Source organism: Nicotiana tomentosiformis, chromosome 4 (genome assembly GCF_000390325.3).
Source record: "Nicotiana tomentosiformis chromosome 4, ASM39032v3, whole genome shotgun sequence".
Lineage (NCBI taxonomy): Eukaryota > Viridiplantae > Streptophyta > Magnoliopsida > Solanales > Solanaceae > Nicotiana > Nicotiana tomentosiformis.
This window is the reverse complement of record NC_090815.1, coordinates 128,636,174-128,650,448: the sequence shown is the minus strand read 5'-3', so window position 1 is coordinate 128,650,448 and position 14,275 is coordinate 128,636,174. Positions and strand designations below refer to the sequence as shown.

At 39.2% G+C, this 14,275-nt stretch overlaps 1 long non-coding RNA gene across 1 annotated transcript; it reads right to left on the bottom strand.

Annotated features, from left to right (window-relative positions):
* Nucleotides 1-7,172: 7,172 nt before the first annotated feature.
* Nucleotides 7,173-11,333, bottom strand: LOC117274324 (uncharacterized). The gene is made up of 2 exons (XR_004504431.2): nucleotides 10,659-11,333; nucleotides 7,173-7,480 (listed from the first exon to the last, which is right to left on the bottom strand). It is a non-coding gene; the product is annotated as an uncharacterized lncRNA (long non-coding RNA).
* Nucleotides 11,334-14,275: the final 2,942 nt, after the last annotated feature.

The window sequence follows — 14,275 nt, the reverse complement described above, 5'->3', positions numbered from 1 at the left end:
GCCCCATAAGTCTTTAGTTTCATCTATACATGTATCTACTCCCGTGGGCGATACTATTATTGTAGACCGCATATACCGGTCATGTGTGGTGACTATTGGGGGTCTGTAGACCCAAGTGGACCTTTTGTTGCTTAGTATGGTCGACTTTGATGTGATATTGGGTATGGATTGGCTTTCTCTATGTCATGTTATTCTAGATTGTCACGCTAAGACAGTGACGTTGGCTATGCCGTGAATTTCGAGGGTTGAGTGGAGCGGTTCTGTAGATTATGTACCAAGTAGGGTGATTTCATATTTGAAGGCTTAGCGCATGGTTGAGAAGGGTTGCCTATATTATTTATCTTTTGTGAGGGATGTTAGTGCAGGGAATCCTGTCATTGATTCTGTTCCAATGGTACGTGATTTTCTGGATGTGTTTCCTGCAGACCTGTCGGGCATGCCGCCTGACCGGGATATTGACTTTGGTATTGATTTGGTGCCGGGCACTCAGCCCATTTATATTCCACCATATCGTATGGAACCGGAGGAGTTGAAGGAATTGAAAGAACAGCTTCAGGAACTCCTTGATAAGGGGTTTATTCGGCCTAGTATGTCACCTTGGGGTGCACCGGTTCTATTTGTGAATAAGAAGGATGGTTCCATGAAAATGTGTATTGACTGCATGCAGTTGAACAAGGTCACAGTCAAGAACAAGTATCCTTTGCCTCGTATTGATGATTTATTCAACCAAATTCAGGAAGCGAGGGTGTTCTCCAAGATTGATTTGAGGCCCGGTTATCACCAGCTGAAGACTCGGGATTCAGATATTCTTAAGACAGCTTTCAGGACCCGATAAAGCCATTATAAGTTCTTAGTGATGTCTTTTGTGCTGACCAATGCCCCAGCAACGTTCATGCATTTGATGAACAGTGTATTCCAGCCCTATTTGGACTCATTCGTTGTTGTATTCATTGATGACATCATGGTGTACTCTAGTAGCCAGGAGGAGCACACTCAGCATTTGAAGATTGTATTACAGAGATTGAGGGAGGAGAAGCTTTATGCAAAGTTCTCCAAATGTGAGTTTTGGCTCAATTGAGTAGAATTCTTGGGGCGCGTGGTGTCCAGTGAGGGTATTCAGGTGGATCCGAAGAAGATAGAGGCGGTGCAGAGTTGGCCTAGACCGTCCTCAACCATAGAGATTAGGAGCTTCCTTGGTTTGGCTGGTTATTACCGTCGCTTTGTGGGGGATTTTCATCTATTGCATCGCCCTTGACCAAATTGACCCAAAAGGGTGCTCCATTCAGGTGGTCGGATGAGTGTGAGGAGAGCTTTCAGAAGCTCAAGACTCCTTTAACCACAGCTCCAATGTTAGTTCTGCCATCAGCTTTAGGTTCTTACACCGTGTATTGTGATGCCTCGAGGATAGGCATTGGTTGTGTTTTGATATAGGAGGATAGGGTGATAGCCTTTGCCTCGCGCCAGTTGAAGACCCATGAGAAGAACTATCCTGTCCATGATCTTGAGTTAGCAGCCATTGTTCACGCCTTGAAGATTTGGCATCACTATTTGTATGGGGTTCATTGTGAGATCTATACTGATCACCGGAGTCTGTAGCATCTGTTCAAGCATAAGGATGTTAATTTGCGTCAGTGGAGATGGTTGGAGCTTCTTAAGGACTATGATATCACTATCCTGTACCATCCGGGGAAGGCGAATGTGGTGGTCGATGCTTTGAGTTGCCAGGCAGAGAGTTTGGGGAGTTTAGTATATCTTCCAGTAGCAGAGAGACCTTTGGCATTGGACGTTCAGGCCTTAGTGGGCCAGCTTGTCAGATTGGATATTTCAGAGCCTAGTCGGGTATTGGCTTGTGTGGTCTCTAGGTCTTCTCTTTATGACCGTATTAGGGAGCGTCAGTATGATGACCCCCACTTGCTCATTCTTCATGACAGGGTTCAGATAGGTGATGCTAGGGATGTGACTATTGGTGATGACGGCATGCTGAGAATGCAGGGCCGGATATGTGTGCCTAATGTAGATGGGCTTCGAGAGTTGATTCTTGAGGAGGCCCACAGCTCGCGGTATTCCATTCATCTGGGTGCCGCGAAGATGTACCAGGATTTGAGGCAGCACTATTGGTGGAGGCAGATGAAGAAGGATATAGTTGGGTTTGTGGCTCTGTGTCTCAACTATCAGCAGGTTAAGTATGAGCATCAGAGACCGGGTGGCTTGCTTCAGAGATTAGAGATCCCAGAGTGGAAGTGGGAATAGATCACCATGGACTTTGTAGTTGGGCTCCCACGGACTTCGAGGAAGTTCGATGCTATTTGGGTTATTATGGATCGGCTGACCAAGTCCGCTCACTTCATTCCAGTTGGTACTACTTACTCTTCAGAGCAGCTGGCTGAGATTTACATCCAAGAGATCGTTCGGCTGCATGGTGTCCCAGTTTCCATCATTTCAGATAGGGGTACTCAGTTCACATTGCAGTTTTGGAGGGCCGTGCAGTGAGAGTTGGGCACTCAGGTTCAGTTGAGCACAGCTTTTCACCCTCAAACGGACGGGTAGTCCGAGCGCACTATTCAGATATTGGAGGACATGTTGCATGCTTGTGTCATTGACTTTGGGGGTTTATGGGACCAGTTTCTGCCACTCGCAGAGTTTGCATATAACAACAGTTATCAGTCCAGTATTCAGATAGCTCCGTACGAGGCTTTATATGGGAGGAGGTGTAGATCTCCGGTTAGATAGTTTGAGCCGGGTGAGGCTAGGCTCTTTGGTACAGACTTGGTCCAGGATGCATTAGATAAGGTGAAATTGATTCAGGAGCGGCTTCGCACGGCGCAGTCTAGGCAGAAGAGCTACGCGCATAAGAAGGTCCATGATGTGTCTTTTATGGTTGGGGAGAAGGTTTTGCTGAAGGTATCACCCATGAAGGGTGTTATGAGGTTTGGGAAGAGGGGCAAGTTGAGCCCCCGGTTCATTGGGACTTTTGAGGTGCTTCATAGAATAGGGGAGGTGGCTTATAAGCTTGCCTTGCCACCCAGCTTGTCGAGTGTGCATCTAGTGTTTCATGTTTTCATGCTCCGGAGGTAAGTTGCTTGAGTCCTAATACTCATATATATGGTGATTTTCCATTGTTTAATCATGTAATTAGCGAATATGAGGGGTTAGGGCTTGGAAATTTTGGATAGTAATTTAAGGATTTGAAGGACCAAACGATGTCGGATTTTGATGAATTTAGTATGGTTAGACTCGCGAGTGAATGAGCTTTCTAGTTTTGTGAATTTTGTCGAATTTCGAGACGTGGGCCCGGGGGGCGGGTTTGAGCCAATTTCGGATTTTGGTCTAATTTTGTAGCTTTTCTTATGGAATTCATTACATTAGCGAATATTAATAGTATTGTATTGATTGTGAATATATTTGGAGCATTTGGAGGCCGAGTCCAGAGGCAAGAGCATTGCGGGATAGAGATTTGACCGATGGCAAGAGTAATTGTGAGGTTTGCCTGAGGGGCTGTATATGAGTGATTCTTATCCCGAGTGGCTGTTTATGATTTCATCATTTTTGCTCACCTTTGCATTTTCCTCTGTATGAAAGCTGTTGAAAAATATCCTTAAATAATTTTTACTGGAACTAGGTTTAAACGAGATATTTTGATTCAAATCCTGATTTTAAAAGCATGGGGTATTTTACTGAGATTTCATGATATGAACGTTATATGCTTTATTGCTCGTCACTACTGCTCAGTCTTTATTTATTGTTGTTACTTACTGAGTTGACGTACTCACGTTACTCCCTGCACCTTGTGTGCAGATCTGGGTGTAGCTAGATACGGCAGCAGTTGTTGATTGTTCTGGTTGCAGATTTTCTCGGAGATAGCAAGGTAGTTATTTGGCGATCGCAGCCCCTGCTCTTCTCTCTCTTATCTTCCTCTAGTTGTATTTAGCTATTTTTCAGGCTGAGTTAGCCTTGACATTGTTAGACAGATTGTAGTAGATTCTCATGACTAGTGATACCCCGATGTCGGACTTTTTCTTCCGCACTTTTATTTTGATTTGAACTCCTTTACGAAGGTTTTTATGTTAAATAACATTAAAACTATCTTTGAAATAAAAATATTGGTTTGTTTTGGAAATGAGTCGGCCTGCCTAGTTCCATGATAGGCGCCATCACGACTGGGGTTAGTTTGGGTCGTGACACTAACATTCCTATTGTATTCTTCAATTGAATTGACTAACTAATTCATCTAACTTATTGGTTGACAGGGTTAATATTGCTCATAAGAATCTGTCGAGTTCTTACTCACCTATTCAAGCTAACCTAACATCTATATATCTATGGAATTAGAATCAACAAGAACGCATTTATAATTCCTGTAAATCAACCAAGCAAGGAATTAAGTATATGTCTATCCTAACCGCGAATCCATTCCCCAGTGTCCAGGTTCAAGAATTTGCTCAACTCAATCCTATATGCAATCTAGAATTCCCACGTTCGTTTTCAATTCTAGATTCGTAGATAGTATTTAATTGGTAATCAAGCAATCAAATAAATAAGCGCAAGATTGAATAAATAAACCAATATGATAAATCAAGAAAGCAAAATCAATATTCAAATAACAATAGTCATGAAAGAATAACAACCCTAGAACGTGAAGTTTAGCTCCACATAGACATGGCAGCCAAACAACAAATCATACAAAGAAATATAAAAATTACTAAATTTGGTGGAAGAAAAATGGGATTTGATGAATTTCGGCCTCCACGGCGGCGCTATGCTTGTATTTTCCTCTCAAAAACGTCCTCATTCTCTCCAAAATAAGTTTAGAACCCCTTTTATACAAATTGAGATCGTGTAGGGCCGAAATAACCTTATCTCGAATAAAGTAGGAAAACCCCCGCACCGACCGTCCAGGCCAGCGCGAGGCGCTGGACCTGGCGCGGAAACCAGTAACAATTTTTGCCTACTTCTGCTTTCTAACAATTGATTCAATGTGCTGCTTCACGTTTTGCTCGTCCAAGTAATCAATCCACAGTTTATTTATTTTGTCTTCACCTTTCTTTCCTTTTTTGTTTTGTTTCATCTCATAATTATGCCATAATTTTCCAATCATTAGTTATTTATGAGCTAATTATTGCAGTGTAGAAAATACACTTTAAAATATTTATTTTGCTCCCAATTTCATATCCAAAGTGCCTACACATAAAATAAACTCAATTAAGCACAAATATAGTACAATTTAGCATTAAAGCATCAAAATGTAAGGTAAGTAATGCACTAAAAATATAATTATAACCAAACATCAACATACCCTAACACTATTTACTCCAAGGTCAATGTAAGAAAAAAGTAATTAATTCATTCTTGAAATCTAAAAAAATCAGATATTTTGGACCACGAAAAAAGGGCCAAAAAATCACTTATTGTGGACCGGAGGGAGTACATTGTTTTCGCCTACCTCTCTTGTTAAATTATTTTTATGCCAAAGAAGTTGTCTCACTTTCTAATCAACATATCTGTTTCTGCACTCTTGTCTTCAATGAAAGTTTTGTTATAATAAATCAGAAAATAAAAGAGAATGTATAATACATAATAGTAAGCATAACATAGTATGTATTTGAAAAATATAAAAAGTTACATTATCACAATAAATTAATTAATAAAACAATACCATACACATCAAACATACTTCAAACAAGATATTTAGAAAAGGTATATCATGGATTAAAAATGTTCCACGAGCATAATATAATAGTAAAAAATTAAATAAGCATAGTAAATAATAGTGTCAAAAAACAAAGAAGGTTTTTTTAAATATAAGTTTTCCCAGGTTCTCTTAGGGTGCTGTATTAGTAGAAATGATAGTTATCTTTCATTAAAAAAAAAGGGTAAAGATTACCCTTAAAAAAAAAGGCATCGGTGGCGACAAAAATACAAGTGCACCTGCCCATACAATGCAAGAATACTAGCTAACAAAAAAGTTCGCCTTGGCGTATTTGGTTCTAATACTCAGAATTTGGCATTTATCCATTTGAAAAGGAACCTTAGCTCCCTTAGGTAGCTGCTGATTTGAGAAGTAGAAAGTTCCATCTTGAGATTTGACATCCATTTTTGCTAACCAATCTGATAATTGGTTGGCCTCCTTGTAACAACGCTTAATATAAGCATTAGCATTGTGGAGTAGTTGATTGGTCTTGTCAGCAATTTGACTCATTCTAAGGTTACTTGCCTTTTTCTCCCTTAGCATTTTTGTAACCAAAGTTGAGTCCAGCTCTAAAGTGAAGGTCATAAAGCTATTTTGTATACACCAATTCACTCCAAACCATGCTGCATAGGCTTCTGCCAAATTGTGATTGTTGCATTTGTATGGGAATGAAAATGCCATAATAATGTCACCCTTATCATCCCTCAAAGCACCACCCAAACCAACTTTCCCATCTTCCTTGTTAAAGCTACCGTCTGTATTTAGCTTGAAGGCACCTTTCTCTGGTTTTTGCCAATAGACAACAGTAGTTCTTGGAATTTAATGCATCCTTGTTAGAGTTTCACAGAATCTGCTCCAAGGCATTGTAAGATTATAATTTGGATAAGCTTTCTTGATTGCTGCCTCCACAATCCAACTGACCCGTTGCTTCAATTTGTACATGCTAAACGTTTTCTGATTTCCATACCTGCAAGCACTATATTCTTTCCACAGTACCCAACATATAACTATAGGAGTAACCATGTGAGATCTAATACAATATTTTTGTGTAACATAAGTTGCCCATAAAGATGATGTGGATCTGATCCTCCACCACCTTTTTATAGCCAACATGTTACTAATATCTTCCATTTTTCTAACACCAATGCCTCTTTCATTCATAGGGACACAAAGATTATTCCAAGAACTCCAATGACAACTGTTTCTATCAACAGTATTGCCCCAAAAAAAAATTAGCAAAATATTTTTCAATCAATTTGAAAGTCCCTTTAGGAGGAGACATGGCAGACAAAGTATAAATAGGTAGGGATTGTAGAACACTATTAATTAAAATAATTTTACCACCATAAGATAAAAGTTTTCATTTCCATCCATTCAATCTTTTAACAACCTTGCAAACCAGATTATCAAAATATTCAATCTTTTTTCTACCCACATACAAAGGATAGTATCACGACCTAATTTCCCCTCCGTATGACGTCGTGACGGCATCTAGTCTCTATGACTAGGTAAGCCTAACATTTGCGGAATAATAAAATGAAAACATAAATTGAACAACTAACTGTTCAAAATATACAGTAATCCCAAAACCCGGAATATCGTGAATCACAAACTACAGAAGGAAAATCTAGTGTCTCTATACATCAGAGCATATCAAAAAAGAAATACAGAAGATAATGGACATGGGGGAGAGTAGAAGGGGACTCCAAGGTCTGCGGACACGACATATATACCTTGAAATTTCCAAAGCTGTCCCGGCTCACAGAGAGTGCGACTGATAAAGAGAACCTGGATCTGCACACAAAAAATATGTGCAGAAGAGTAGCATGAGTACACCATAATCAGTACCCAGTAAGTGCCAAGCCTAACCTCGGTAGAGTAGTGACGAGGTCAGGTCCGGGCCCTACTGGAATATGACAATAAAGCAAGGCAAAAATAAAATATCGTAGTAAAATAAAGACTAAAATTTAACAAGAACGAATTCATAGAAGGTAACAGCTCAATACATAGAGATAATAATCGGGGATCTCCCGAGATACCGTCTCGTAGTCCCAAACATAAATGTGCAGGGGAGGATCTTCCGGAATACCGTTCCGTAATCCCAAAATAAATATGCAAGACAGAGGGATCTCCCGGAATACCGTTCCGTAGTCCCAAAGTAAGTATGCAGTACAGGGGATCTCCCGAAATACCGTTCTGTAGTCCCAAAGTAAATATGCAGTACATGGAGGATCTCCCGGAATACTGTTCCGTAGTCCCAAAGTAAATATACAGAGCAAAAATAGAAATACAACTACATCATGAAATCTTACGATTTAGACTAAGTACCAATCAAGGAAGAAGCAGAAAATTCACTATGCATGCTGCACAGAGTTCACATAAGAAATTAAGACACGTAGACATGTTTTATTAGACTAAACAGGATAGCTACACATATTGAAATAACTCAATTAAGAATAAAAATAGATTAATACTCATTAAAATGGTATAACTCAAAATAAAAGGAAAACAAGTTGCTGCTCGGTAAGAAAATCTGGTTTTTCCACAACTAGCCCGTGTACGTACTCGTCACCTCACGTACACGGCGCTCACATATCACAATAGTTTCAAATCTTCAGAAGATTTCCCTCCCTCTCCCCCCCCCCCCCCAACAAAGTTAGGCAGGCCATTTACGTCGAACCAAGCTCAATCAATCGGTCAAAATGCCTTTTCCACGAATATCAGACTCCAAATTGCCCAAATCTAGCCAAAATAATTACATATCATAAATACAACTATAATAGACTAATTTAATTAATGAAATCAAGAATTTCATAAAAATTTCAAAATCCATCCTAATAAGTCGACCCGGGCCCAAGTCTCGGAATCGGGTAAAGGTTACCAATTAAGAACACCCATTCGCTCACGAGATCACTCGTACAAAAATTATCTAAATCCGATGTCTAAAACCCATTCAAAACTTAGAAATTCGATTGGGGAACCTTTTTCCCCATTTTCCCAACTTTTCAATCCAAATCCGAAATTAAATGGAGAAAACGACTATATATTAATGAAATACAGCCAAAAACAAGTTAGGAATGGTTACCCCAAAGTTTTCTCCAAAATCCCTCAAGAAATCGTCTTCTCCCGAGCTAAAAAAAAATTAAATTTGTGAATATGAACCTCAACCCTCGATTCTGCCCCTTTTCTGCCCAGCGATCTTCGCACCTGTAGAAAATCCCTTGCAGGTGCGGAAATCACTTAAGAGGGCTGGGTCCACATCTGCGGCATGGGGCCGCACCTGCACGTGTGCGCCTGCGGAACAATGTCTGCTTCTGCGGTCTTTCTCCGCACGCGCGAGTCCTTGGGCACATTTGCGGGCATCGCAGATGCGGAAATTCCTCGCACCTGACCCTTGGTCAAGCCTCCAAATTCCGCATCTGCGCCTGGTCTTCCGCACCTGCGGTCTCTCCTCCGCAGGTGCGAAACACCAGAACCAGCAAAAAAAACTCAACAACTTTCCTAAGTCCAAAATTCATCCGTTAAGCATCCGAAATACACCTGAGGTCCTCGGGACCTCAACAAAATATACCAACAAGTCCTAAAACACCATACTAACTTAGTCGAATCCTCAAACCACATCAAAAAAATGCTAAAATCACAAATCATCCTCCGATTCAAACTTAAAGAACTTAAAACTTCCAAATTCGACAACTAATGCCGAAATTAACCAAACGACGTCCGATTGACCTCAAAATTTTCAGACGAGTCATATTCAACATTATGGACCTACTCCAACTTTCGGAATCGAAATTCGACCCCGATATCAAAAATTTTACTACCGGCCCGAAACTCCAAAAATTCAACTTTCGACATTTCAAGCCTAAATGAGCTACGGACCTACAACAAAAATCAGGACACGTCCTTAAACCCAAAATCACCTAACGGAGCTAACGGAACCGACATAATTCTATTCCGGAGTCGTCTTCATATAGTTTCGACTACGGTCCAAATCCTAAGGCTTAAACCTCCATTTAGGGACTAAGTATCCCAAAATACTCCGCAACTAAAAACAAAACCTCCTGGCAAGTCACCTAAGAAGAAAAAGGTACGGGGGGAATAGTAAATAGGAGGTCGGGGCTATTACTCTCAAAATGACCGACCGGGTCGTTACAAATAGCCTAGATAGTTGAAAGGAAAATTTTTGTCCATAAAACTAGTACAGTTCCTAATTATATTAATCCTAGTAGCAGCAGTCTTAGGAGCAGTCAAAAAGAAACTCTTATCTCTGTTAACCAATTGACCAGAACTCTTTTCATAATTCCTAAGCTGTTTCATAACTAGATTAATATATTCAGAATTACCACTGCAAAAAATAACAATATCATCTGCATAGGCTAAATGATTGATTTTAGGAAGCCTATCAGCCATTGAGAAAGGAATGAACTTAGGAAGATGGTATAGTTTATTAAGAGATCTAGACAAAACCTCAGCAGCAATAATAAATAAAGAAGTGAGAGCGGATCCCCCTGCTTAAGACCTTGAGAGGAAGAGAAAAAACCATATCTAGAACCATTCACAATAATAGAATACCAAACATTGGAGATAAGATTATGAACCATACTAATCCAATTTTTAGAAAAACCAAATCTATTCAAGACAAACATAACAAAAGGCCATGACATTCTATCATAAGCTTTAGCCATATCAAGCTTGATCACAATATTACCACCCTTATTCTTTTCAGAGATATTATGGATAATCTCTTGAGCAAGTAAAATATTTTTTGAAATCAACCTATCTTTAACAAAACCACTTTGGTTGGCAGAAACAAGTTTATGTAGGAAAGGATTAAGTCTTAAAGACATAATTTTGGAAATGATCTTATTAGAAATATTAGAGAGACAAATAGGCCTGAAATCAGAAAAGCAAGAGGGTATATCAATTTTAGGAATCAGAACCAAACAAGTATGTGAGAAGAATTTAGTCAAACCTTTGCCTTTGAAGAACTCCAGCACAAATGCTACAATATCATCCTTGATGATATCCCAAAAATTATGAAAAGAGCTCCCATTATAACCGTCGGGACCAGCAGTGCTTAGAGCACTTAGGCTAAACACAACTTCCTTCACTTCCGCTTCATCAGGTAACTTAGTCAGAGCTAAGTTATCTTCATCAGTAATACACTTTGGAATACACTCTATAGTAGTATGATTGAGGACTGGCTGAGTTAAGTTAAATAAGGAAGAGAATTATTTAACAAAGAAGATTCCATATTATTAACATCTAATTAATAATATAGCTAATTAGTAAAATCAAAGAAGCCCCATTTTTCCCCATGGCCTTAATCCAATTATTTGACGACCTTTGTAATGTTCATCCATGCTTTCCTATAGTTGTCACCTTCACAAAGTATACTAACAGTTGCACTGTATAATGGTTCTTCCCATCCAAGTTTTTATAATTTTTCCATACACTCTTCAACGTCAGGCGAGCTATTTTTTTTAACCAATAACTCTAATGCAATACTCATCTTCTCTTCAATGTCCATTTGAGATGATGCGGATTTATTTTTCTTTCCCAGAGGATTTTTTTCAATTGGAACTGAAGACTGAGATGGATAATCAGTAGGAGCTCCATCATTCATATTACCAACTAGATCTTCGACGCTACTAAGTGTATCTATATCTATAGTAGTATATACATAAGAGACACTAGGGCGGGGATATGTATAGCTTGGACTCTAACCATGAATTCATGTTGCTATAGAACCTTTAAAAAGTTTTGTACAAAGATCCGTGAAGGGTAGAGGCGAAGTCTTCAATGACTTTGCTTTTGGATGAGCCTATAATAACGAGATTTTTAATATGCACGTCAACCCTTTTTCTTTATAGAAAAAAAAAGTTAAATTACTAGAGAATGAACTAACCTTTATGTAGTCATCCCACTCACTATTAGACATTACAATAGTATTGGTTGCTGGGTCATAAATATTGTCGGTCTTTTTGGTTATTGGCAACCAAGCTTGATACTTTTCTTTTAGATAATCATAATGATTCTTCATATGCTTTTGTGTGACGCTAAAGCCATGAGAAGTGTCCAAAACTAGTTTAACTTTGTTCCATGAATCTGCCTTTAAACTACTTCCAAGTCTTCCGTTTAAGGATATCTCTTGAATGCAACTTTCTAAAAAGGTTTTTACTACATCCATATTTTTCCAACTCAGTCTTGAATTTTCAATAGATTGTTCTATAGCTGAAATAATAAGTAGTAATAATTATAGAATATGAAGTGATGAAAATAAAAGTAACAGAGCCGAGACAACCAATAAAAATAACAAAAAACAAAGGAATAACATGAAGCAGTATCACTTTTCTTCAAAAACATATGGAAGAATTACTAACCAAGTTATTTATAGTCTGCATTCAACCAATGTTTATGTGTCTATAGTCTGCATTAGGTTATGATATCAGATCATTTGTGGTTACAAGTCTCACATTTCAAATACTCTCTCTCTCGTGTATTTGTGTTTTTGTTAATTAGTTTTGGTTTTTCCATTGACTTTCCCATTGATAGCTGAAGTCCACGGGTTGTAGGAATTTCTCTTTAGCCAATATCTACACATCAGGCTTTAAAAAATGAAGTTCCTACATTCCAAATACAAGTATTCCAAATTCTCATGACAAATGTGTTATATACAAAACGTTTACCCTAAATTTCGAGTAACAATTAAACTTATATTGTGGTTTTAAGGATACGTGATCTAATCCAATACCAATTGATAAATGATGAATTAAATGAATAGATTGAACAGTAAAAATAAATCAAACCAGAGTTCTAGCAGTGTTTAGACCTCGATTCGAGATGGTCTCGAGATTGGATAATAAGAACATTGAAGAACAATAATGAACAGTAATGAACAATAATGGATAGTAAGTGAAATAAAAAGCAGCGTGTATATTTTTTATCAGTCAATGATGATGATACAAATAAATGGGGTACCCCTTTATATAATAGGGGAATCCTAAATAAGGTACAATTCTAATAATGGAAGTAAATCCAGTGAATTTCGCCATGATCATCAACCGGTTGCTAATATCTCGCCATTCCATTAATACGCCTTACTCGAAGTCGGTCATGCTCGGTCTCGATCTTCAGCGAGAACTTCGATCTTCACGCTCCATACTCTGTCTTCGAGCTCGAGCCTGGTCCATTACGAGCTTACTCTCGAGGTAGTTCCCCGTGCCTATGAAATCGGATATGCCCGATTTCAACCGTATACAGATAGTCCCCGTATTTCTTAGAGTAAAACGATAAGAAACGATTTGAGCTTCGATTCCCTGACACCTCGATCATGACGTCAACCTAATGGCGTTAGCGACAGAAGTAATTGAAGGGTCGCGTCCGCACAATTCCTAAGGTCATTAATTAACGACAGTTGATGGTCGGCCACTAGTGCTTTCAATCCGTCGAAGTGACCATTATAAATGATCAATTTAATAATATTTTCAAACTTTACTTCCAAAACCTTTCTCCAAATCTCTACAAGCTCCTCTACTCTCTTTAAGTTCATCTTCTTTGCTAGTTTACATTTACCAAAACATCAATTCCTTCTTCTTTCTTGAACTTCATATAGCGATGGCTAAAACATCAAAGATTGTCCCTCAAAAAGAAAAAGCCTACTCATCGCGGCCGGCCGGCGACAAAACGGCGGTGGAGCCTCGTATTGAAGAGTGTGTTTCTGGACCATGCGAACTGACTTCCAACTTCAAAGTCGAAAAACCTTCCTCAGTTACTGGCCGATGCGAGCCATTGTCCAGATACATCAATTCGATATCTGAAGACGATCTTGAGCAGGTGAAAAGGGACTGCCACTAGGATAACAAAGAGGTGGTGATTCCTACCCTCGAGGAGGACATCACTACCCATGTGAAAGGGTTTTTTAGTGTGTACACTTACCCTTTCACATTGGGCCCCCTAGATCCTTTCATACTCGATTTTTGCCTCCAATATCGGGTAACACTTGGCCAGATCTATCCCTCCTTTTGGCGCATTATTATTTTGCTCAGATTCTTCTCGAGTAAGGTCGATTGGATGTATTTCACCCTCGATCATCTGATTAGGCTATACAACCCCCGTCTTTATCGAGGTGGGTTGATAAGGCTTCAGCGTCGATAACAAAAGTGTTGTTCTCGAGCATATATGAGGACAAGGACCGAGGGTGGATAGGTCGGTTTGTCCGAATCAAGACCTCTGATTTGAGCCCCGTCGAGAAGATGCCATTCCCCGAAGAATGGAATATGAAACGTAAGTACAATCTCTCCGATAGTGTTTGTTTCTATTTTTCTTTCTTTACTCTCTCTGATCTATGTTCTTTTTCATGGTACAACTTCCCCTTGGTTTCCTGGCGCAATTCTGAACCTCGAAGGCTGGGTCCGACAACTATCCTCCACCTCTTCGTATGTTGAGCGCTCCTGGCACGATTTGTCTAGGTGTCGGTGGGAGGCTAAAAACCATGGTAAGTTCCTCTGCCTGTTTTGATGCTTTACCTGTGAAATACTTCTTTTTAATTTGATTTTTTCTCATACAGGTCTCGTAGATAACATCGTC